At 43.0% G+C, this 27382-nt stretch overlaps 1 long non-coding RNA gene across 1 annotated transcript in view; it reads right to left on the bottom strand.

Moving 5' to 3' along the window:
* Positions 1-14765: 14765 nt before the first annotated feature.
* The window catches only part of LOC308634606, a 35056-nt gene continuing 22439 nt past the window's right edge, over positions 14766-27382 (bottom strand). The window contains exons 5-6 of the long non-coding RNA XR_014019043.1: positions 15885-15999; positions 14766-14946 (exon numbers count right to left, since the gene is read on the bottom strand). This is a non-coding gene — a long non-coding RNA (uncharacterized lncRNA). The remainder of the gene's footprint in view (positions 14947-15884; positions 16000-27382) is intronic.

Genomic DNA, 27382 nt, shown 5'->3' with positions numbered 1-27382 from the left:
GCATAAACCCAAACCCCATGGATCAGACTTCTTGTTCTTCCTAGCCCCTCCTCTTCATACAGAAACATTTGCTTTCATTTCCCTGCCTTTTCCAAGCATATATTCATGCCCCCCCACAACCTGCCCCTGAGACTCCAGGCCTGAGGTGAGCAGGGTGTGACATCAGTGGTGGGCCTTCCTTATTTAAAAACCTACAGTGGATCCAAATTCTTTACAGAAGACTTCCCCTAAGATGGAGTGTGGTGGTGCATGCCTGTAATCCCAGCAGCTCTGTAGGCTGAGGCAGAAGGTTGTAAGTTCAAAGCCAGCCTCAGTATCTTTATATATATATTATAAAGGCTGGGGTTATGTGGCTCAGTGGTTAAGCACTTCTGGGATTGCCTGGGTACCAAAAAAATTAATTAAAAGACTTCCCTGAGAGGTGTTTCCCTGTTTCCACACTCAGAAAGATGAACCAGGAAAAGTATTTCCCTGGTCCCACCCCAAATATTCTCACCCTTAACTGAGATTGATGTAAATCAAAAAGATCTATATGCTCAGGGCCCACCCCAAATCAAGCCAACCTGGATCTCCAAGATTGGCCTCCTGGAATCCATAAAATTTATAAACTTCCACAGGTAAGAGCTGATTAGAAAATTCTGTCAATTTAAAAATTATTATTTGCAAATGACAAAGCACTGCTTCTCATTCTTTCATTTAGGGCAGTATTATTATCTCCATTTTACAGATGAGGAAATGAGGCCTATGTTGACTAAGGACAGGGGTCTTGTTTCCTTCCTTCCTTTTTTTTTCTTTTTGGTATCGGGAATTGAACCCAGTGGTCTTCAACCACTGAGCCACATCCTCAGCCCTTTTTATTTTTTATTATATTGAGACAGGGTCTTGCTAAGTTCCTTAGGTCCTTGCTGAATTATTGAGGTTATCCTTGAATCTGAGATTCTCCTGCCTCACAGAAGTGAGAACTGACCATCTCCCACATGTAATTATAGCCAAATCAGGGTGACAGGGATAGCCATGCTCCTGTCAAGTTATTGGGATTACAGGAGTGCACCACCATGCATGGTCTCCCATCCTTCTTTCCTTCTCAAACAACAGGTCTCCTGATTTCAGCTGCAGCTAGTCAGTGACAGGGGTTTAGAATACCCACATGGGCCTATGCTGCTGCAAGAGCTCCCTTCTGTGCCTTGCCTGCTGCCAAGCACAGCCTCTTCATGGACAGTTCATTTATTTTAACAATCCTTTATGAGGATCTTACTTAGGCACTACAGAGTGTTTTGAGGGGGATAAATAAGGCACTTGCTCCCTACTATGTGGCAGGAGAGAGGTAGGATGACATATTTGGACAAATAGGTCCTTTGGTGTCAGACAGTTCTGTATTTGTATTCTGGTTCTACTTACCATTCCACACCATTTTGTTCAACTTATTAGTTGCCCAGACCCCCTCTTGTAAAGCAGAAATAATAATACCTATTTTCAAGGGCTGGGTTGGGGGATCTCAGTTGTAGAGCATGTGCTTACCATGTGCAAGGCCCTGGGTTTGATCCTCAGAACCAAAAGAAATTTTCAAAAAATTCAATAATGCCTACTTTTGGAGGGAAGAGAAAAGAGAGGAGGATACCTACTTTCCAGAATTGTTGGGATTAGAGGCAATCAATAGAGACTAAGTCCTAATTTGGTAGTTGATTGACAGGTGGAAAAGATCATTATTTATTTTTATAAAATAGAAAGAAATAACCATCACACCTGCTAGAGTGGCCAAAATGAAAAAGACTGACAATGCTAGAGCAACCAGAACTCACAGACGATGCTAGAAGTGTAAGTTGTCCGAAGAATCACTTGGGACAAATGTTTGGCAGTGCTACTCAAGGTAAACATATGTATATCCTACACCTCAGCAGTTCTGCTCCTGGGTATATGCTCTTGAGAAATGAATGCTATATTCAGCAAAAGTCATGTACAAGAATGTTCACAGAAGCTGATTTTGTAATTACCCCAAACTGACAACCCAGTTTGCCCATCAACAATAGAATGGACAAATACATTTTGGTATATTCTCAGCTATAGTTTTGAGCAGGACAGGGACATAATGGAATACTACAAAGCAAGGAAAAAAGAATAAACAACTAAAGAATACAAGAATATAGGTAAATCTCACAGATGCAATGTTGCATGTCTTTGGACACCAAAGAGTATATATTGTATGATGCATTTATACAAGGCTCAATTAATCCATGTTGTATAAGGCAAAATTAACCCACGATGATAGAAGATAAAATAGGAGATACTAGGGGAAAAGGCAAAAAATGCTAGTATACTAGATATATGTATGTTTTCATGTGGTTATAGGTGACTGTGTATGTGTGTATGTGTGTGTGTGTGTGCGCGCATATGTGCATGTAAAAATCCATTTAACTTCATGTAAGCCAGGCACAGTGGCACACTCTATAATTCCAGCAACTTGGGTGGCCAAGGCAGGAGGATCACAAGTTCAAGATGATCTTGTCTCAAAATAAAAATTAAAAAGGGCTGGGGATGTGGCTGGATGGCAGGTCTCCCCTGGGTTTAATCCCCAGTACTGAAAAAATTTGACTTAAAATGATTGCACTTGACTGTACATAAGTTAATGCTTCAATTGACAAAAATCATTATGCTATCAGGCAGCCTAAGATTGATGCCCTGAGGGGAGTAAGAAGTCCCATAGAACTCAAAGGAAGTGGTATACCTGTGCTAGGAAGGGTGATCAGGAAAGGTTTGGCCAGAGGAGGCCTTAACTACAGGATAGGAGGGAAGGTAGGTAGCACTGATAGGCAGAGGAGGGAAGAACTATGGATTCTTCACGGGGGTGACATTGTGTGAAGGTGGACAAAAATCATTTCAGGAGTCTGCAAATGTAGGTTTGAGGTTAGCTTAGCAAGACCCTGCCTGAGTGCCAGAGAAGTTTGTATTTAATTGGCCACCATAGTTTTGAGCAGGACAGGGACATAATGGAGTACATTTGGGTGATTTCCATGGCAACTGATGATTGGCATTTAGGCTGTAGCAACAATCCAGCAAGAGAAACTATGGGCCTGCTGCAGCCTCCAGGGCTCTGGGATCCTTAGTCTCAGACCTTTTGGGTGACAGGGCCATGCTTCAGGAAAAGCCAGATTGCAGTGATGGCAGAGAGCAGAAAAAGTAGGAATGAAGAGAGGTCTCAGCTGAGGGTACAGCTGAGGGTACAACCTCAGCCCCTCTTTTTCCTGCTTTTTTACACTTTCCTACAATGAATACAAGTTACTTGGCTAAACAGAAAAAAATAGAGTGGAAGAGGGAAGAAAAAAGAAACCGGAGAAAGAAATGTGCTTGGATGGTCATGCAGAGAAATGGACACTGCTATTTAGAAACAGTTCTCTAGCTCCAGAGCACGCAGAAGGGGCAGTCTCCACAGGCCCAGGTAGGGAACAGGGTTGGGTTTGAATCTTAAAGGGTTGGAGAGATGTAGACCAATTGGCAGGTAGATGGTGTCCAACACCTTTAATAAAAAGTCATCATTCTAGAATAGAAGATAGTGCATGGGAGATTGATTTTGTGTCATCTCATAGATTTCTTGAATTATTCGTATTAGATACAATTAAGGCACAAAGTTGCAAAACTTATCTATCATGGAAATAGTTAGCTTGCATCCAATTCCAGGGTAGTAGAAGGAATCCTTCTCTGATTCCACATTCTGTTTGGAACATTGGATGCCTAATGTTAAGTTGTTGCCCAAGTTGTCTGTCTCCACCACATCCGTAGTTCCAACTTATCACCATTATTCTCTTTTTTTTTAATATTTATTTTTTTATTTCTCGGCGGACATAATATCTTTGTTTGTATGTGGTGCTAAGGATGGAACCCAGGCCCACACGCATGCCAGGTGAGCGCTCTACCGCTTGAGCCACATCCCCAGCCCACCATTATTCTCTTTATAATTTTGGGAATGCAGAGTAAAAATGAGGAGTTGAAGTGAAGCGGAAAGGCAGTGGTATCTTTTTCAAGGAATCTTTCAATAAACCTAAATTTTTAAAAAATGCCAGCATTCAGAGTGCTTACTAGGTGACAGTTTTTGATATCACTGATCATCAGTCCAATCCTACATGCATGCAGCACAAATGTATTCTCCCAATGATGACACTACTCTGAGAAGTAACTTGCCCAAGGTCCTTCTGCAAAGGTGAGCTTTGAATCCCATGTTGAGATGAGATGATTTTTTTCCACTAAACTCCCAGATTATTTTCCACATGTGAGATATAAGATACAGTCCTGAAAGAGAGGAGGCTGTGCAGCCAGGTGCTCAGGCCGGAACCTCCTACCTCAGGCAGGACTGGGCTGCGCTTGGCTGAGTCCTCCCTCTCCCAAGTTTACTTCCCACCTCCAGGTTATTGCAGGGAACTATCAGTTCCTGGAGTTGTCTCCAGACCACCTGAAGTGGGCACCAGGCATTGGTGCCTGTTATCAGCCCAAACAACATCCCCTTCTTCTCTCTCCTTATTGCCATTACTGCTGACGCCCCCTTCCCTTCCTGCCTGCCACCGCCATCCATCAGCAGCACTTTAAGCTCTGTCGCAGCCCCTTCAAGTTGCTAAATCTCCTATTTGGTTTAGTTCCACTCCAGCTCCCTCTGCACGGAAGGACCCAATGGGACACAGGGAAATTATACACGTAATAAGGAGCCGGTTTGCTCTGATAATTCTGATAATGATACACACCTCATCCCTTCCCATACACACTCAAGGCCATACATACAAGCACTTCACACCTCCCAGTCCACACATTCATCCAAACATGTTCCTGCCTGCTGCCCTGCAGCTCGCATCCTGAGGATGCTCCCCAGACCAATGTCCTTACTTGCCCCCATAAGGTACACACCACATTCTGTGTACATTTGCTGGTCACTTGGCTTGCTCTCAGCTCCCGTAGCACACAGGGCACTCCCCCATTGTAGCATTTACCAGCTGTGTCCTAAGGGCATGTCTTCTCTGGAGCCCATTAGATCATGAGCAGGAGCAGTGCCTGGGTGGTTCACTGTTTAACCAAGGACTTGGAACATGGTGGCTCCTCCATAACCTCGTTGAGCAAATGATTGAATGAATGAATGCACACATCACTACATTTAACCCCTGAGAGACACATATCACATCTTGAGATATCTCCTATCTCTATCCCTACCACATCATCTCTCTGAGTTATGTCTTTTACTTAAAAACACACACAGCACACTATGGAGCTACTCACCTCTGCTAGTGGCTACTCATGAGATATGAATAGAGATCCAAGATCATTTTGAATAGCTGCCTGGGACTCTCCTGGGCTGGATATAGAGGAAGGAGAGGATTAGGAGGGAACATGTATTGAGCGTGGGTGTGTGTGGATGAGAGTGTATGAGCAAGTGTACGGATGCATTTGCTATATAATGAGATATAATGTGAATAAGTGCTATGTATGTGTGTATGGTGAATATGGATGGAAGTGTGCATGAGTTGTGTTGGTGTCTGAGTGCATATACATATATTTGCCCACATGTGCACACAAGCCTTGGGTTCCCCAAACTCAGCTTATTCCCCACACTTAAAATTATTGAAAAACTAGTGTGATGATACATACCTATAATCCCAGCTACTTGGAAGTCTGAGGTAGAAGGATAGCAAATTCCAGGCCACTCCTGACAATTTAGCAAGATCCTGTCTCAAAATTTAAAAACAAAAAAGGGCTGGGAACTTGTTCAGTGCTAAAGCACACCTGGCTTCAATCCCTAGTACTGCAAGGGGGAAAAAAAAAGGTATTGAAAAGTTTCAGGTGCACTACGCTCACCTATAATCCCAGCTACTTGAAAGGCTCAAGTAGAATGTTTGCCAATCTGGGCAATTTAGTGAGACCTGTGTCTCAAAATAAAAAGGGCTGGGGATGTAGCTCAGTGGTAGAGTGTCCTTGAGTTCAATCCCCAGTACTGAAAAAAAAATTTTTTTTGAAAAGCATCATGGACTTCTGTTCAGGTTTCATCTTCTCCCCGCTTCCCTACAGCCTGGCTTCTTTTAGAGAGAAGTTTTCTTCCCAGTCTCCCTGTTTTTCCACACCCCAGGGAGGTTAAGAAGAAAAGGGGGAAAAAAATTAAAGGATAATATTCAAGTTTTCAAAAGTAAAAAAAAAAAAAAGAAAAGGGGGAAGAGTTCTAGCTTCCAGGTCAGCCTCTATTCCCATCGTCCTGGTCAAGGTCCCACCTGCTTTCTCTTTCCATCCTCAAGTCACACCAGGAGAAAGCAGAATTACACATGGTAGGAATTACACCTGAGGACTGGTGAGCTGGCATCTCCGGGGGCCTCCCAGGCAGGCACCTCTGTCTTTGGTCATAAACCCTGGCCACTGCAGCTCTTTGCTCTCCCTGGCCCCCTGGGTCTGCTCAAATATCACCATTCAGCCTGCCTTCAGCCACCATCCCTGGCTCCCCCGCCCCATGGCAGTGTTTTTCCCAAGGCCCTGTCTTGGTAATTTTTTCTCCCGGGAACCTCAGAGATCATGTGAGTAATTGTGATTCAGCCATTTTCCCAAGGTGGAGCCCTCTCCTGGGCAAACTCTGTCACTGCTATAGTTTTTTTGCCTGTGCTAGTGATTTTAGTTGGCCTTCTCCAACCCCCTCCCCACCCCGCCTTTCTCCAGGCTGCCAGCAGCATCCTGCTCCTGGGTCCACTCCACGTGCCCCCCCAGTCATGCAAATTCCCTTTGGCCCACCTCCTCAACTTACCCGATCCTAACGACCAGTCCCTCCCCGTTTGCCGTTTCTCCACCACCTCTCCAGTCCCCCCAGGGCTTCTGCACTCTCATTTTAGGCTTCTAATAACTGGGGAATGGAAAGTTCCAGGGCTGGCCTCTAAGAAAATCACTCACAATCAGCTTGCCCTCCAGAACATTTGTTTTCAGAACACTGTTCCGCTCACATCCCAGATCCACAGATCCATGATACAATTCTCTTTTAGGATAAAGGACAAAATCATCTAAAACCTGCTGGGCTCCATTGTGCTGTGGCCTCTGCAGACCTCCTAGCCTCTCCTTGCTTGCCACATTTTTCTGCACTCCCTGAGACCCACTCCTAAGTACCTTCTTCATGGACTTTCCACTCCTGGGGCTCTCCAGGCCTCCTCTGCAGGCCACAAGGCTTTGGGTCCTGCTTTGCTGGTTCTGAAATGCTTTTTTCTTCTCCCCATACATCTAACTCTTTCTTATCCTTCCAATATCAGTTCAGATGTCACCTCAGAACAGCCTTGCCTCCACTCCTAAGCCAGGTAAGCCTCCCCTTGCTGTATGAACCAGGAATACCTCCTTACATGGTGATGTGATTAGTTCATTTAAGGTCTGGCTTACCCACTAAAGGACTGTAGAATGTGGGGTATGTTTTTGTATATTGCTGAATCTATAGGCAGAGTCTTTGACAAATATTTGAGAGAAGAATGAACTAATCAGCAACCTCAGTCCAGAGAAGGAGAGAATTATCCTCAAAAAACAGGTTCTATCTATTTAATCTGAGTCCTTTCAGAATGTCACTTACCTGCTCGAGAACTTTCTGTGGCTCCCTATGACCTCACAAACTAAATTCCTCTCCTTTGATTTCTCAGACTTTCCAAATTCATTTTCTTTACTTTCTATCACTATCCTTTGTTTTCATCAAGCAGGCTCAGCAGCCCATAAACGTACCTTGATGAGCCTCACCTTCATGCCATTCTCTCTATGTGGAAGAACTCACTCTCATTTTCTTTATCTTAAGTTCTACTTGTCCTATAGAACCAAGATCATGTCCCAGTTCTTACACAAAGCCTGTCCTGATGATTCAACCCTTCCTGAGCTCCTGTGACTTGCACTCTTGGTATATCCAAAATATCAGAAACTGTTAACCTTATTTGTTTGTTTTTGCAGTGCTGGGGATCAAACCCAGGCCTTGTGCAGGCTAGGAAAGTCCCCAGTCCTGTGACAATTAACCTTGAAAGGACCACAGAGATCACTGATTCAAGTCTGAGTCTGAGCAACCTCTATTATGTTTACCAAACTCTAGTATCAAGTAGCCGCTTCATGGCTTATACCTCATCCATATTCCTTCTATCATGTTTTTGACTCAATATTTTTCTTTAAATCAAAGTACTATTTTTGCTCAAGTATGTTTATTTTAAAAATACTTTATAGCACTATAGTAACAGAAAAATCAACTTTCATTTACCAAAAAAGAGAAAATAATTATAAAAAGAAATAAAATAAAAACAATGTTTTTTGATTCTAGTCTGCTAAGAACTTGAGGTTAAGACCTTCTCTTTCGGGGCTGGGGATGTGGCTCAAGCGGTAGCGCGCTGGCCTGCCATGCGTGCGGCCCGGGTTGGATCCTCAGCACCACATACAAACGAAGATGTTGTGTCCGCCGAAAACTAAAAAATAAATATTAAAAATTCTCTCTCTCTCTCTCTCTCTCTCTCTCTCTCTCTCTCTAAAAAAAAAAAAAAAAAAAAGACCTTCTCTTTCTTTGTTAAAAATGGAAAGAGAAACAAGTTAGAAAGGTTTTAAAGATACAGTAGCACCAAACTGAGGCATTCTCTTTGAAAAAATCCTGGAAGAATCAAACAACCCAAATGCCAACTAGTGGGAAAGTAATATCTTTTTTATTGTGATAAAATACATATACTGTAGGGCTGGGGATGTAGCTCAGTAGGTAGAGCACTTGCCTAACATGTGCCAGGGCCTGGGTTCAATCTCCAGACACACACACACATACCATAAAATTTTATCATGTTAACAAAAAGATTCTTTCCCCCCTGAGATAGAGATCTCGCTATGTTGCCCAAGCTGACCTCAAACTTGTGATCATCCTACCTCAGTCTCTGGAATAGCTGAGATTACAGGTGTGTCCAGCTCCATGTTAACAATTTTTAAGTGTACAATTCTTGGCATTAATCACATTCACGCTGTCATGCAGCCATCACACCTCTGTCTCCAGAACACTTTTTGTCTCCCCAAACCAAAGTTCTGTACCCATGAAATGATAATCCCATTCTGCTCCCACGTCAGCCCCTGGCTACCACCATTCTACTTCGGTCTGTGAATTTGATTATTCTAGGAACCTGGTATAAGTAGACTCATATAGTATTTGCCCTTTGACAAATACTATATGTGACAGGCTTATTTTACTTTACATAATGTTCCCAAGAGTTATTCATGTTGTAGCATGTGCCAGAATTTCCTTTCTTTTTTAAGGCTAAATAACCTTCCATTGTATGTATTCACCACATTTGGTTCATCTACCAATCTCCTGCTGCGTGCTTGGGTTGCTTCCACCTTTTGGATACTACAAATAATGCTACAATGATTTTGGGCATATGCAAAGTATTATTTTTTACAATAGCCTGGACCTCAGAATATTATACTGTAGTCAAAACAAAAGAACTTATGTGACATGCAACAATATGAATGACTCTTAGTAATATAATATATTATGTGAAACAGCAAGTCAAAAAAGTTACATGCAACCTGATACTTTTTCCACACCAGTACTAGGGATTGAACCAGGGTGCTTTACCACTGAGCTACATTCCCCACCCTTTTTATTTTTTGAGACAGAGTCTTGCTAAATTGCCCAGGCTGCTCTTAAACTTGTGATCTTCCTCCTCAACCTCTTGGGTAGCTGGAATTATAGTTGATACCATTTTAAAAAGAATAAAAGTTAAAATTTAGAATATAATTTAAAAATAAGTACAAAAAATATTAAAATGAAATCAAAGGTATGATTAACACTGGATTCAGGATGCCAGTTGCCTCTGGTTAGAGGTAGGGAATACTTTGGGGGACCACTTGTTCAGTTGTCAGTTATTGTCAAGACTCAAGATATCATTTTGGGTGATAAAATCATGGCATGCTTATAATATTATTTTTAAACAAATAATAAAGAAGACTCACTAAATCTATAATAATAAAGTATCCCATGAATTGAGGAATTTGATTAATCCTGTTCTGTGAACCCAGGTTCCGATGGAAAGAAAAAAAGGGATAGAGAATTGACAGGGAAAAAACTTTCTCACTGTGAGATTCAGTGTGATTTAACATCTTGTCAATGCACCATCGAAAATCATCTGGAATCCTGCCAGAAGTCCAGGTGCCACTCTTGGATAAACAGCTCTGAAATAGAAGCTGCCTGTCTCCTCTGAGGTCTTGCTTACCTCCAACACAAGGGGACTAGAAACTTCTGGAGGCACTGGCCTGGACAGATTCTTGTATCAAGAACCCTTTGCCTGGAGACAATTCCGCTTCCTGCACCTTCTGCCCACTGTCCTGCTGTCCTCTTGGTGTCTGACACAGGCTTGGGCACACATGAACCTAAAATTTGCATATTAATTGCTTTGTGCTTGAGCCTCTTCCCTGGATCAGAAGCTGAGGCAGAATTGTCCTTTTTTTAATATTTATTTTTTAGGTGTAGTTAGATATAATACCTTTATTTTATTTATTTATATTTTTTAAATGTGGTGCTGAAGATCGAACCCAGGGCCTCGCACATGTTAGGTGAGCACTCTACCACTGAGCCACAACCCCAGCCCTGAGGCAGAATTTTCTACTGAAGAAAAAAGAATCCCAAATTTGTCTGGGACAGGGCCTTGGTACCAAGTAAACTCCATTATTTCCTTTGGGAGGAAATTAGCATTTTTTTATATTTGTTTTTTTCAGTTGTAGGTGGACACAATAACCTTTATTTTATTTTTATATGGTGCCAAAGATTGAACCCAGTGCCTCACTCGTGCTAGGCAAACACTCTACCCCTGAGCCATAGCCACAGCCCAGAAATTAGCATTTTTGGTAAAAATGCTAAAGTAATTTTTCTGATAAACTTCTAATGAAATTCAAATTTTTTTCTTAGAAACCAGTTTCCCACTACCCTTCTGATTATAAGAGTTTGATGAATTTTATCCAGACATTTGTTTTATATGTCCACTTTAACGAGTCTAATTCCTTTTCTTTCCTCTAAGCGTGTCTCCCAAGAGGTAATCTTAAATTGGCCTCTTATAAGTCTCTGTACTTGCAGCAAGACTGAAATAAAACTTTGACACATACTCATAAATAAATAGTCTAAAAACCCTTTTATATGTGTAGTTTTTTCTTTAACATGGCTGAATAGTTGAAGGTGGGCTAGAATTTCTTAGCCATATTTTAACTACCCCCCCAGCTGGCATTAACAGAGGTTGCTTGGTATGAAATCTTTGGCCTGATCCTGTGGGGTCCCTTCTCAGCTCTGTCAGCTACCTTCTTCCCCCCCAAGAGAGTCCCTGGCTTTGGGAGCCTTGGGCAGGAGGGGGAAGGGGAACACATAGGCTTGAATATATCTCCACAAAACCTCACTGAACCTCAGAACTAGGTTGGAGGACTCTCACCCACTCTCCTATATCTGCTGGTCAGAACCAGTTGCTGGGGTAGGGAGTAGACATTCTTTGGGTAGAGGCTGACTCTGGGCTTTCTACCTTCCTTTCAGGGGCAGAGATTGGGGAGGAGCTGGGAACACCGGACTCCAGGTTATGGCTTGGCAGTCAGTCCCTCAGTTTGGCCCTCATCCAGATCAGAAAGGAGCCCCCATCTCCCATTGGACACGGATTGTCTCCAGGCACAGCTGAATTCCAGCTGCTGGCCTCCCTCCTCCTCTCGTGGTCTGCCACCAAGGGGCCAGCCAGGGATCACCAAAGTGAACTGGGGAGTAGGCTGCAGGCCTGGGGTCTGCAAAAGCTCTGGGTCTACATACTGGGTATCAGCTCAATCCCAGAGTCATCCTCTTAATTGCTTTCATAATTTCCTAATTAAAAATATAAATGTTGATTTCAGAAAAATATATACTGTCTATATTTTGCTAGACTTATTCCAGTCTTTTTTTTGGAGGGGGGAGGGTTTGGAGATTGAACCCAGGGATACTTTACCACTGAGCTACATCACTAGCCTTTCTTGTTTTTGTTTTGAGAGAGGGTCTCCATAGCTGGCCTTGAACTTTGATCCTACTGCCTCAGTCTCTCAAGTAGCTAGGAGTAGCTAGGATCACAGGCATGTTACTACCATGCCTGGCTTCAATTTTTTTTCCTTCTTGTATCCTAAAAATGTTCCTGTGTGATTAAAAGTTCTTTAAAAATCTTATTTTTAATTGGAGTTACTATCAAGTCCACAAGTTCCTGTTTTCTTCCACCGCAGTCCCCCACCTTTGCCAATTTTCAAATGCTCCTAGTACACAGTCTACAGAGCTATAATTACAGCTACTGCTCTAGCCAGGATCTTAGGACCTCTCTGGTCAAGAGGAGGGCCAGGCCAGGACACTGGGGATCTCAGGCTCATCCAGAGGCAGCCCCCTTCAGCTGGGACTAGGCCCTGCTGTACCCACTTTCCACACTCAAACACAGAAGAATTGTAGGGGAATCTTCACTTTGGGTTCACCCGCCCGCCCTAGGCATGCACGAAATCATTACGCTGTCTCCTCTCCTTGCCTGGTGAGTTTCTCCTCTCCCCACCTGGAAAGTTTCTAGAAGCCTCAAAATGGTTCCTGCAATGATATCTGGGGGAGGAAGGATAAGCAAAGCCTGTAAGAAAGAGACCCCTGGTACCTGGACTTGATTCAGCAGATACAGTGGCCACTGCTCTTCTCCTTTTTCTAAAGAACTCCTCCTTTCTGGGCTGGGGGTGTAGCTCAGTGGCAGAGCACTTGCCTAGCATGCATGAGGCCCTGGGTTTCATCACTAGCACTGCAAAAAAAAGAACTCTTCTAGAACTTTTTCATAGCCCCAGGTCCCTGTCTCAATTGCTCATCTCCAGGCACACAAAGCCTTTTGCAGAATCATCTCCATGTTGTTGGTCCTTGGCACACCAGGGCATTGATTGAAGCATACCAATTTACTCCCTGAGAAAATCTCTACAGACCCCAGAGACAGGTCAGTGACAGGTGCTCAGCCTCACTGCTCCATTTCTCTTGACTTGGAAAACTTATGAGGCTTTGAGTGTTGTTCCTAGATCTCCTTTCCCAGCTCAATGCAGTGACAATTCTTTTTTTTTTTTTTTCTTTAAGTTTTAGATGGACACAGAACCTTTATTTTATTTATGTTGATGTGGTGCTGAAAATTGAACCCAGTGCCTTACACATGCTAGGCGAGCACTCAACCACTGAGCCACAACCCTAGCCCCATGCAGTGACAATTCTATCAAAAGCTCAGCTTGTGCAGTACTCTAAGCAATGAGAGGTCTTATTTTCCTTACGTAAGTAGGACTGGTTTTATTTTTCTTATTTTTTTCCGGTGAAAAACCAGAAACCTGAGTCAGATTGGTCATGTCAGAGTTTGGGTCCCTGGACTGCAGAACCACAACTCCAGCTCTCCTTCCTCTATCTTCAGCTCTTCTGGACCCTGAAGAACAAGGTCCCCCTTTCTTGGTTTTTCCATACTTGCAGGTTTCAGACTAAGGCAGCCTCTAGCTCTTCCAAACCCCCCAAGGTCTCCATCTACCACAGCCTCTTACTGGAGGCACTTGTGTTTGCTAATGCCTTCCCCTTGCTGGCTTGCCGTGGGGAGGAGGGAAAAGGAACTCCTCATTTTGAAACCTCTCCTAATTGATTTCTCTCTGATGAGGTGCTGTAATCCTTTTTGGCTGCCCTTACAGCTTCTCCAGTTTCTTCAAACAGCCTCTCCATATTCTTTTTCCCGGCCTCCCACAGATTCCCTGGGCTCGAAATATCTTTCTGGATTTTAGTCTTGGCAGCCATTACCCATGAGGGCTTTATGCCCCACATGTCCATCAGGAGAGTCCTACTTCCCTCCCAGATCCCTGCACACAGGTATGTTCAGGTTCACACACACACACACACACACACACACACACACACACCCTTTTCTGGAGGCCAGGGTTTAGCACATTAGGTCTCGTCCACCGTATTCAAGTCAGGCCACAGGGGCAGCAGCAGCTTTAAGGATTGACTTAAAGAATTCTGAAAAGTGGGGCTTTTCTAGCCAAATCTATCAATGGCTTGTTGGGGGTTTAGGGAAGGTGTCAGGCCTGTTATTTGGTTTTTGCTCAGCCTTGAGACGGGTGGGCAAGGCAAACTTGACTGGGCCATCCGGATCCTATGGCTAGGGAAGTAGCATCAGGACCCCAATCCTTTCATTGACTGCCCTGACTAGGATGAGAGCCACAGAGAGCAGGTAGGCTGGAGCACAGGTCTCTTGGCCCCAGACCCTCTGGAGTCAAGCTAGATCAGAACTCAGGCCTCCACCTTATCATCTTTGTCCCCTTTATCCTACCAGCTCTGGGGGATGGGAGGAGGAGATTGACTGGGTGCAATGCAGTGTTTCTGGGGACTGGGGGGCAGGGGAGTCCATTCAAATTGACAAAAATAGAACATCAGCCTCATATCATTTTTCTCAAAACAAGATTTATTGAAGTTCTGTCGGTGAAAATCGCTGCTGTGTGGAACGCTTAACTTATAGATTAGATTACTCAGTCGTGCCTTACTACATTTTTCATTAGAAAAATATTGGCTGGGAGAGTTTGACCTCATAATCTCTGCATTTTAAACAATAACCAGAGGAAAACCAAATAGAAGGCACAAGTTAACGGGTTTTTCCCCCCCAGCTTTTCCCCCTGGGAGAGATCTGAGCGAGGGCCGGGAAGGGAACAGGAGTGGAATCTGCTGCGTGAGCAATTCCCCATCTCCCGGCCCATTCCCCAGGGGCTGTGGGAGGTGCTGGGGGTGGCAGGAGGCCGGGAGCTGTGCTGAATCCTTGGGGCCTAGGCCCTGGCAGACTGCAGCCTAGGGACCCAGAGCTCTACAAGGGGCAGCCCAAGGAGCTGTAGATCAGAGTCCCCTCACCTCTCACCTTGAAGGACAGGAGGGGCAGGAGTGTCTGAAGGAGGAAGAAGGCTTTTCGTCTGCCCCAGGGAGCACCCAACCTAAGGGAGACAAGAGCAAAATCGATCCAGAAGAGTCTATCAAAATGGAATCAAATGTATTCCATTTTTATTTGACAACTGAATATTTTTTTTTAAAGATCCAGAAGAATTCAGAGTACTAGGGAGAATGTGGGGCTCCCTGTGAGGCTGCAGAAATGGAGAGAAAAGGGCACAACCATCCCTTCTCCCCACTCTGAGCTGGAGAATTATCTCTTCAGGAGGTGTTTATGGAGGAGGGAGTAACTCCAAGGCTAGGCTAAGCTGGGACCTTGGAGCTAGTCTTGGGTGTTCTGATCTCTGCCACTCAGGGCTAAAGTGTCCTAAGGGACTGAGGCCTGTAACCTCCAGGCTGAAGGGAAGCATGGGGTGCTAGCTGGCTGCAGAGGAGGTCAGGGGGCATCCGGGTATAAATGGATCCTGGGCCACTTTACGACTGCTGATCCGGTTCCTTGGAAAGCGGCAGCCCCCACCCCAGTCCAAGTCTCAGTTTCTACTTTCGGATGCTTTGGTGATTTCCAAGTTCTGACACAGTCATTAGTTACAAAGAGCAATTATTATTTTTTTTGGTCATTAAGTCATTTTTTAAATGGCTCCAGGCGACATCACAGAACAAAGAAACAAAATATCCATGAAAAGACTTAATCACAAATTACTAATTATTTCACCCCCCTCATCCCTCCCAAAATCGTGAAATTCGAGCCCCATGAAAAGGGAGAAGGTCCCGCGTCCATGAGCTTGCCATGGCTCTTAGGCACCTAATCCATCATGGGGGGGGCATTTCCTGGCCCCCTTTGAGCCCCCGGGGGAGGGGGGTAGCTGGGAGTCCCCATTCCTGACCTTTGAAGTCACCTTCTGCCCATAGATACAGCCTTTCAGCCAAGTGGGTAGGGGTAGGCAACTTGAAAATGAGTGGGGGACCCCATCTGGAGCCCCCATACCTTGGGCTGGTAATGTTCCCCTTCTCCCAGCTGGCATTCCACTCTGGGCCCTTTGAAGCCTCCTAGGCCATAGCGAAGGAGCCACCCCCTGCCGTGGGGCTCCTAGAGTCTCCAGCTGGAAAACAAACGGAGGAGGAAGTAATCCTGGAGGGGAAGCCCCCAAGTCCCCAGACGTGAGGAAATAAAATGTGTTTGACACCAAGATGTATGGGAGGAGCAGGGAAGTCCAGGGTATGCACCCCTCCATAGGGTCATGCCTTCTCCAGGGCTGACTGTGGTCTCCTTGTCTGGCCCTCACTAGGAAAGCACTGGCTGGAGGAGGCATCCATCAGGGAAGCCTTGTCTTAGTCTAAGAACAAAGCTGGGGACACCAGGGAGTAAGTTTTTGAGGGAGCCAGGCTCCTTGGAAATGCCCACATTGCCCCATCTTTCTGCCCAACATGTCCATTCCCCCATGAACAACCTACCATGAGCTTAAGAGACCAGCTCAGTAGCAATGCTCAGGGAGATCTTGGGAAGGATGGAATTGCAAGTACAGGGACTAGACCACTGAGAAGGAAAAGAAGGAGGGGATGGGGGGACAGCTGTTGTGCTGCTAGGAGCCACAAGCATATATACGATGTATGGCACCTTTGGTTGTAAAGTGACGCCAGCTAGCCACTGAGATGATTATGTTAAAATTTACATTCATATGCAAACTGGACTCCCGCTGTTCACCTTGGCCTGCTACCGGACTCAAGTTACGGGACTTTACGGGACTGCTGGAGAGTTCCCATTGGTTGGGGAAGGATAGTAGGAGGGAATTCCGGAGGAGGTGGGAGGAGACGGGGGGGTTCCGGTCGGCGCGCGGTTCCGGTCGGACACCCTCGTGGGAGGACCGGTTTTTGACTTGCTGGCGCTGAGAGTGTTAGCGGCTTTTTCAAAATAAAGTTTTGTTCCTGCTTGATTGGCTCGTGATTCTGTGCCCAGCCAAGACTGCGGCATTTGGCGGCCCGTGCGGGGAACGCCTGAAGCTTAGAGGTGAGTAAATTGCTCGCCCCTGAGGGAAGGCGACAGGATGGATGACCTTCTCAGAAAACAATGTGTTCTTGTTTTGATTTATTTTGTTTTCATTTCGAGCTCCCTAGCCCTAGAATTTTCTCAGGCGAACTGGAAAAAATGGTTGGCTCAAGGTTTGAAGTTATTCAGCCCTGAGAAAGAGAAAATTGATACAACCATTGTCTGCTCCGTCTTTGTTTCATTCTGCTTCGGCTTTGTTTTATCCTACCTTATTGGGTTAGGTTATAGTAGATTAGAATCCAATAAAAAACAAACCGAAAAACTGTTAAGTAAATTGTTAGAGGTCCAGACTATGGTAGAAAAAACGCTAGGTCAAGCAAAAGAGAAGGTCTCTCAAGCTAGTCAGACAGAGGAGAATTTAAAGAAAGCAAGCTTAGAGGACAAGCAGCCATCAGGTGGAGAATTACAACAGGAGGTTGCTACCAACTCCGTTCTATCACCAGAGGGCGTAACTCAGCCAACAGCTCCATCTACCGCTGAGCGGCCCTCAACTACCGTAGTTGATGGACGGAATTCTGAGACAGGACCCCAAAGATTAGCATGCCCTGTACTTGAGCAGGCAGGAGGGCAACGAATTCACCGTGCTTTAGATTTCAAAACAATAAAGCAATTAAAGGAGGCTGTAACGACCTATGGGCCGCAAGCTCCCTTCACAATAAGCATGGTTGAATCTGTTACCAACTTGGACATGACACCAGCAGATTGGGCTAACATGTGTCGATCTGTGCTAAACGGAGGACAATATTTGTTATGGAAGGTTGCCAATGAGGAATTTTGCATGGAGACAGCTAGGCGAAATGCAGAAGCTGGGTACCCTCAAAGAAATATGGACATGCTTTTGGGGAAGGGACCTTATGAGGGTCAAAGACAACAAATTGAATATGACCCTGGTGTGTACGCACAAATTGCTGTAGATGCAGTTAGGGCATGGAAAACTTTACAGGGGCATGGAGACTTACAAGGTCAATTATCTAAGGTAATACAAGGAACTAATGAACCTTATGCTGAATTTGTAGATAGACTTATTCAGTCAGCCTCTAGGATATTTGGAAATACAGAACAGGTAATGCCATTTATAAAACAACTGGCTTATGACCAAGCAAATCGTTGCTGCAGAGAGGTCATTAGACCATGGAGACATGAGGATTTAAACACATATATTAAATTATGTAGAGACATTAATGAACAGGGGCAAGTCTTAGCAGCAGTACAACAGGCTTTAGATGCCAGGCCAAGAACATGCTATAATTGTAATCAAACAGGACATTTTAAAAGGAGTTGCCCCATAAGAGGAGGGTTTAACAAAGCTGGATATCAAAGGAATAGAATACCAGGTATTTGCCCACGATGCCGTAGAGGGAGACATTGGGCTAATGAATGCCGTTCTCAAACCACCATAGAGGGTATTCCGTTATCAAAAAACGGACAAGGACCAAGTGTTTACCCACGATATCGTGGAGAAAGGTATCAAGCTCCATTGCCAAAAAACGGACTAGAGGGCCCAATGCCCCGGGGCCCCAAACCACAAATATATGGGGCAATGGAGGAACCCAACAGCCCCATCAAGGTAGTGCCCAGGACGCATTATCCATTAAATCCCTCATCAGACAAACTAGAGGGAGCGCAGGGCTGGACATCTGCGCCTCTGCCAGAGCAGTACTAACCCCAGAGATGGGAATTCAAATCATTCCCACAGGAGTAAAAGGACCTCTTCCCCAGGGAACAGTAGGCTTATTATTGGGACGCAGTTCTTCTACACTAAAAGGACTTATGATAAGTCCTGGGGTAATTGATCCCGATTATGAAGGTGAAATAAAAATTATAGCTAGTTCTCCAAGAGGTATATCAGTAATTTCACCAGGAGATAGAATAGCACAGTTATTAATAATACCCAGCCTGCATGATAAATTTTCCAGTTGTAATGTAGAAAGAGGTTCCAAGGGATTAGGCTCCACAGGTGTAGATTGGGCTATGCTGTCTTTAAATTTAGATTCTCGCCCAATGCTAAAATTAAAAATTCAAGGACATGACTTTAATGGGCTGCTGGACACAGGAGCTGACCTCAGCATCATATCTCGTCAAGAATGGCCAAAACATTGGCCATTACAACAAGCCACTCAAACGCTTCGAGGCCTAGGAGTGGCAACAAATCCCCATAGAAGTGCTATGGTATTAGATTGGAGGGATCCTGAAGGATGTGAAGGAACTATACAGCCCTATGTATTGGATCATCTTCCTGTAAATTTATGGGGACGAGATGTCCTAGATCAATTAGGATTGACATTAACAAATAACATCAATCCTAACGCGCCCACTACTAGGGCTAAACAAGGCTTTAGGAAAGAAAAAAGATTAAGAGAACAAGAACAAGGTATGACAGCACCTATTCAAATAGATCAAGAAATAAATAGACATGAATTGGGTTTTCAGAAAGGGCCACTGAGACAATCAAAATTACTTGGAAATCAGAAAGACCAGTGTGGGTTCCTCAGTGGCCCTTGACTAAAGAAAAGATACAAGTAGCCCATGACTTGGTCAGACAACAGTTAGCGGAAGGACATATACAACCTTCCGTATCCCCCTATAATACTCCCATTTTTGTCATTAAAAAGAAATCTGGTAAATGGAGATTATTACAAGATTTAAGAGCCATTAATAATGAGATGGTTATTATGGGACCTGCTCAATCAGGGATTCCTCAATTGTCTGCTTTACCAAAAACCTGGCATGTTTTAGTTATAGATATTAAAGATTGTTTCTTTTCAATTCCAATTCATCCCGAGGATAGTCCACATTTTGCATTTACTATCCCTGCACTGAATCATGAAGGTCCTGATCAGAGATATGAATGGAAAGTACTCCCTCAAGGGATGGCTAACAGCCCAACTATGTGTCAAATTTATGTTAATAAAGCAATCCAGCCACTTAGAAACCAAAATCCTGAACTACAAATATTTCACTATATGGATGATGTGTTACTGGCACATAAAGATAAAAACACATTACTAGAATGTTATGCCACACTTACAAATTTATTGAAAAATTATAATCTAGAGATAGCAATAGATAAAGTACAATTAAATCTTCCAATTAATTATTTAGGAGTTCTATTATCCTCAACCATGGTCCGTCCACCAAAAATTCAAATACGAGTAGATCAACTCAAATCACTTAATGACTTTCAAAAGTTATTGGGAGACATAAATTGGATAAGGCCTTATCTAGGCATACCAACAGGAGAGTTAGGACCTTTATTTGATATTCTAAAAGGTCCATCAGATCCAAATTCACCCCGCATGTTAACGCCTGAAGCAAGAAAAGTATTAAAAATCATTGAAACATATATGGAAAATATGCATTTGGATAGAATTGATATAAGTTTGCCTTTATTATTTATTGTACTACCAACAAAAAATATTCCTACAGGAGTATTTTGGCAAGAAGGTCCATTATTGTGGATACATTTATCTTATTCCCCTAACACTATTCTTACTAGATATCCTGAGGCTGTAGGACAATTAATACTCAAAGGAATAAAAGCAGCTAAGGGAGTGTTTGGGATTTCTCCCAATAAAATTATTACTCCATATACTATGGATCAAATTGATGAGTTAGCTAATGAGTTAAATACTTGGGCAATAATCCTGTGTAAAACTAGTGTTTCATTTGATAATCACTTACCATCTAATCCTTTGTTGTCTTTTTGGTCTAAGCATCCTGTAGTTTTTCCAAAAATGACAAGAAAAACCCCTATCATAAATGCTCCAAATATATTCACTGATGGGTCAAACAATGGTACAGCAGCAGTAGTTACTCCTGATCAAACTTTTACATTTTTAGTACCCAAACAATCAGCTCAAAAGGTAGAGCTTAATGCAGTATTACAAGCTTTTATGATGTTTAAAGATTCTGTATTTAATTTATTTTCTGATAGTCAGTATGTAGTTAATGCTATTAATTCCCTTGAAGATGCTGGTAGGATTTCCCCTTCCTCTACTGTTTTCTCTTTGTTTTCCGCTATACAAAGTCTAATCTGGGACCGAAAAGATCCATTCTTCATAGGTCATATCAGGGCACATACAGGATTGCCTGGAGCCCTTAGTATGGGCAATGAACTAGCAGATAAATCTACACATGACATACATATTTTCTCCACAATAGAAGAAGCTATAAATTTTCATAAAAGGTTCCATGTCAATGCTAATACTTTACAAAAGCGTTTTAAAATAACTAAAGAACAGGCCAGACATATAATAAAACAATGTCAAAATTGTGTGACATTTTTACCACAAGTTAATCTTGGAGTCAATCCTAGAGGACTAATACCTAACCATATTTGGCAGATGGACGTCACACACTTGCCAGAATTTGGAAAATTAAAATATTTACATGTTACAGTTGATACCTCTTCCGGATTTTTGATGGGCTCCCTTCATGCCGGAGAAAAAACTAAAGATGTTATAGCTCATTGCTTACAAAATTTTGCCACTGTGGGCGTTCCAAAACAGTTAAAAACGGACAACGGTCCTGGTTATACTTCCTCCTCTTTTAAACAATTTTGCTCATCATTTGGTATTACTCACATAACAGGAATTCCATACAATCCACAAGGACAAGGCATAGTTGAAAGAGCTCATCAAACTATTAAAATGTACTTATTAAAACAAAAGGAGGGAATTGGAAAGGGGTATATATCCCCCAAAGATAAACTTAAAATAACCCTTTTTACTCTAAACTTTTTAAATTTAGATTCATCGGGACTTAGTGCTGCGGAAAGACATTTGTACCCCAAAAATGTACATAAGCCTAAGGTACTTTGGAAAGATATTCTAACAGGACAATGGAAAGGCCCGGATCCAGTGATAGTCTGGAATCGGGGCGCTGTCTGTGTTTTCCCACAGGATGAACAGCAACCGATTTGGATTCCAGAGAGATTAACTAAAACAATTTCTACAGAAAAAGAAGATGATTTGACTCAAATCCATAACAGCTGACATCCAGAGCTCCAGCTTGGCTATTCTTACATCTGCGACAGTGATTAACCAAGGTTTTTTTTTTCAGTATCTATTTTATTATTGCATTTTTCCACATCATAAAGTTCTATTTTATTTTTGAGCTCATACAAACCTAGGTTAATGTTTTTCTGATCAGTTTTATTTTTTGACTGTGTTTTATTTTTTATTTATTTATTTATTTATTTATTTATTTATTTATTTTTTTTTGACTGTGGAGTTTTTAAACATTGCAATGGAGATTTCACCTAAGTATAGTTACAAGGCCTTTATTTACTATTGTCTTATGTGTTGTATGTTGTGTGCACACTTCTGTTTTGTGTTGTATGTCTGTATGTGTGTATGTCCATATTTCTTATATGAGGAGCGCTCATGAAAAAATGGATCCGAATTTTTTCTTTATTCACGTGATTTATATGGTTTAATTTAAATTAGGTGAACAGCTGTTTATGATTGTTGTTAAAGATGGTTAACAGATCTGTTTGTTTACTAATTTAAATTTGGTAAACGGCTGTTAAGGATTGTTTTTAAAGGAGTTTAACAGATCTGTTTGTTTACTTTCACCTTTTCTTTTTATTATATTTAATAATTCTGTTCAGGATAATGTCTCTTTACCATCATTGCCAGAATTTCCATCTCCATCCCAATTCCAGTGAAGACTGAGATAAAACCAAACTACAGCTTCTATGATAGCTATCACAGTAAACTGTATAAACTGATGCATCAATGAATATAACTCAACAAGTAATGCTATCAAGGACTTGATTTACTTTGGGAGGATATGGACATATTGATAGACTCCTCCAATTTGAACTGCTTGCAGAACTTGCCTGGACTATATATCAGTTGCATACATTGTGAAATATCATCTGGTGCACCGAATTGTGGTACTGCTGGCATATTTTTGCTGATGGTGTCACCAGTGATGCAATTTCCTTGCCAGCTCACCCCATGTTTATTGTGGTAATACTGGCATATCTTTGCTGATGGTGTCACCAGTGACGCAATTTTTCCAAAGGAGCCGTCAATTGGCTTGGTGTCGTGGCATTTCTGTATCCTCCTCCCTTCTACTAGTGATGGTCTAAATTTGGGGGCCAACAGAGGTGAGGCAAAGAACCTCACCCCCCCACTGGCACCAAGGCTAAATTTGGGGGCCAACAGAGGTGAGGCAAGAACCTCACCCCCCCACTGGTGCATAGGCCTATCCACAAGCATGGCTGAATGCTGGACCGGTAGTCAGCGACGGGTTGCTCTGATTACAGTGGATTCAACCTAAGACAGGAAGCTGACGCCTAAAGGTCAGTTCTCCCATGACGGGTAAGAACCATATGTTAAATTGGACAACCTACCAGGCACGGTCCCTAGCCACATTGCTTGTTGCTTAATTAAACAGAAGGGGGCAGATGCTAGGAGCCACAAGCATATATACGATGTATGGCACCTTTGGTTGTAAAGTGACGCCAGCTAGCCACTGAGATGATTATGTTAAAATTTACATTCATATGCAAACTGGACTCCCGCTGTTCACCTTGGCCTGCTACCGGACTCAAGTTACGGGACTTTACGGGACTGCTGGAGAGTTCCCATTGGTTGGGGAAGGATAGTAGGAGGGAATTCCGGAGGAGGTGGGAGGAGACGGGGGGGTTCCGGTCGGCGCGCGGTTCCGGTCGGACACCCTCGTGGGAGGACCGGTTTTTGACTTGCTGGCGCTGAGAGTGTTAGCGGCTTTTTCAAAATAAAGTTTTGTTCCTGCTTGATTGGCTCGTGATTCTGTGCCCAGCCAAGACTGCGGCATTGTGCCCCCACATTTAAGCCATAATAATCATCCAGTAGGCCCTCCTCACAGTTCAAATCTGAACCTGACTCCAGAGTAAACCCAATCCCATTCATTCATCCATCTACTCAACAAATGCTCCTCAAATTCTCACTCTGTGCCAGGCAATGGAATACATTAGTGAACATGGCTCTATCTTCATGGAGACCAGGTTTACTTTTCTTGAAAATCTTTTTATTCAGATGACCTGGATCAAAGAGAAATTCAAAGCTATGCACAGTGTGGTTATTTGGACAATTGTCCTTGGTTGTTTTCTGACTCCCCAGTCACATCACTCCCTTGAACATAGGTCTCAAATGTCTCCTGGATCTACCTTCTTGCCAGCCCTGGGCCCCTGACCGAGCTGGGAAAGTTCCTGGGTTGAAGGAAGGAAGGCAAGCAAGCAGTTATAGTAATCAGAGCCTGCTTAGCACATGCTTGTTGACACTGTTCCTGTGCCATGTGACCAGTGAAGACCTTCCAAAATATTGGAAGGGTAGTCACCATTCCAACAAAAGAGCTCAAAATCAAATAGTTCTCAGGCATGCACAGGTATTTCCTCTCCCTCTTATTAGACTGTTGTCTTCTTTCCTCTCTCATAAGCCTTTTCTAACAAAGAACATCTGGTACTATGTTGAACTTGGGCTGTCTTTAATAGATCTCTCTCTAAAAAGAGTAGTTGGGGCCATGGCTGTAGCTCAGTGGTAGTGCACTTGCCTGGCATGTGTGAGGCACTGGGTTCGATTCTCAGCACCGAATATAAATAAATAAAATAAAAGTCTATCAACAATTTAAAAAGTTTTTAAAAAAAGAACCTTTAAAAAAATAAAAAGAGTAGTCTTTTTCTACTGTGGATTTTCTGTTCCAGTCTCCTCTTCCCATCTTCTCCTCAAGCTAAAGAAAGTATGAGCTTTGGTTGATAGGCCTTGTTTGGGTGTCACAGAGACTACTGGCTGTCCCTCAAAATTTATTCTCCTTTTCTTCCTTCAGTGATTAAAATCCCCAAGTGTTAGTGGGCATGGCCACACAGTTTAGTACTACTTTCCTAGTCTCTCTTGACACTAGATATGTCAGGTGACTAGATTCTGGCCAATGAGATGCAAACGGAACTAATGTGCATTTTCTGAGCTCTGCCCTTAAGAGAAGGAGCTGATCCTTTATTATCTCCTTTTCTTATTGGGTATAAAATGTATATGGAACTAAACAAGCCATCTTAGGTGTTGGGGTGAGCTGCCATATCTGGTTCTGCTTAGATTTTATGGGAGAAACAAACTTATTATGTGTTTAACCCACTGTTATTTTGGAATCTGCTTCATTTCTTTCCTTTTTCTTCCACGGGAAAAGAAAAAGCAAACGACCAAAGGCAGCACTATACAGTATGGTGTAAACCACATTTAAAAATCTTCTAGTAAACACATCAAAAAAAAGAAGAAAAAAAACCAGGTGAGATTAATTTTAATAACATTTTATTTAACACAATATTTACAAAATATTATTTCAACAAGTGAATATAAAAATGATTAAAGAGATAATATGCATTTTTTCATACATCTTCAAAATCCACAGTATCTTTTACACTCTCATCTTAATCAGACCAGCAGCATTTCAAATGCTGAATAGCTACATTTGGCGAGTAGCAATTGGATTGGCCAGCACAGATCTAAGGGAATTGCTAGAGGCTGAAAACCAATTAGGGACTGAGGACCAGCCCTAAGTTAAGAGTAACAGCTACAGTAACCACTGCTCCAACTGCTGCAAGGAGGGCCTTTTGGCAGAGTTACCCCATTTCTAGCCAGATGCTTGGCACAGCCAACTTGCTCGGGCTTCAGCTCATGAGGAAACCCCTCTATGCCTCAGCTTCCTATATTGGACCAGGGAGCAGGACTATCCCACAAAGCAAGTAGACCCACAGGAAGATGGAGAAAGAGAAAGGAAAGCTCTCTGGTCTTCATTGCCTTCACTCAGAACTGAATGGGACAGCCATGGTGGAACATGTCTGTAATGCCAACAACTAGGGAGGCTGAGGCAGGAGGATCACAAGTTCAAGGCCAGACTCAGCAACTTAGCAAGACCCTTAGCAACTTGGTGAGAACCTATCTCAAAATAAAACATAAAAATGGCTGGGGATGTAGCTCAGTAGAAAAGTGTTCCTGGCTTCAATCCCTGGTATCAACAAAAACAAAAAACAGAGTAGACCAGGAAAGGCAGTCCCTGTCTGATCACAGAGGCATTAAGCTCAGGGAAACCTGGAGCCATGGCATGTTCCTCCTGAGTTCACCTAAAAGATCAGCTTATCCTATACATTTATGGGGTTAAAGATGAAACAAAAATACCATATAAAGAGCCCATATTTACCAACACAATCCTACCACCAACTCCCTCATCAGGACAATTCAACATCTCTACCACCATCACAACCACTTCCATTGTGACCATAATGATTGTCACCATCATCCACCAATTCTACCATCACTACAAAAATTATTGTGTGTTATTGAAAACTTCAGTATCTCTACCCTCTTCAATATAATAGTTAGCAGCATTTATTCCCTTAATCACCATGGTAACACTCATTTACAATACCATGGCCACTCATCACCCCATTCCTGCTATGACCATAATTGCTACTCTCACTATAATTATCAGTCTCCCTGCAAAATTCACTTTCACTATCACCATAACAAGAAATATTAGGCACTCCTACATTTTCACCAACTTGGCATTATAAGGACACCCCTAGCTCTCTATTTTCTGTCTAAAAGTTGTAGCATAAAACCATAATTTCCACTTGGTCAAAATGACCTCTTGTAGCCCTCATCCCCCAACACCCCCCTCAATCATTGTTGTCTTGGGATCAGGTTCCCATTGCCCTATTTGACCTTTTGGATTCTGGACTCTTGCCTGCCCTTACCAGTGCCATTGAAATCTGTGATCTCTTTCTGCCTGCTTGCATGTTCTGGCTTTTAGACCTCTGGTTTATATCCAACTCACGGTTATTTAGCCTTGGCCATTCTTCCATCAGTCAGAGAAGGCTTCCTAGCCAGCCCTGGGGAACTCAGCAGTGTCTTGCCCTCTTAAACGTACTAACACCCTACCAACATCTTTTCTTGGATTTTTATTGAGCAAAAACAGGTTGGGCTTGTATAGTTGGTCCCTGAAGGTTGGTTTGGAACTTTCAAACCCAAAGGAAGTTGGGAAAGAGTATTTCCTGGCAAAATTCACCAACATAGAAAACCTGGTGTGTAGGAAGTACAGAGGAAGGAAGAAAGGTTAGAGGGAGGAGACAAGAGTTTTATCCAATGGAGATCATAATGGCTGGTTCTATCTCATATATTTCCTGGGTTGTTCCCAAAAAGAATTGGGACCCTTTTCTCTGTTATAGAAGACTAACAGTAGAGAAAGACCCTGCATACCCCTTGTCTCTTCCATGGACAGTGGGATCTTGGGGTTGGAAGCATTTGGGGAGATGGTCCCCCTCCAGTATTACTGATGATGTGGCCATGTCAGAGGCTAAAGGAGTTGTTACCTTTTCCCACCCCTGAACACTGGACATGGTTGTTCCTATCAGCCTCTTACTGTTCCAGGGATACACAGGCATCCAGGTTTTCTACGAT

The sequence above is a fragment of the Spermophilus citellus genome (assembly GCF_964194105.1).
Source record: "Spermophilus citellus genome assembly, chromosome: 15".
Lineage (NCBI taxonomy): Eukaryota > Metazoa > Chordata > Mammalia > Rodentia > Sciuridae > Spermophilus > Spermophilus citellus.
Note: the sequence above shows the minus strand (reverse complement) of the source record. Positions and strands in the feature narration are given on the sequence as shown.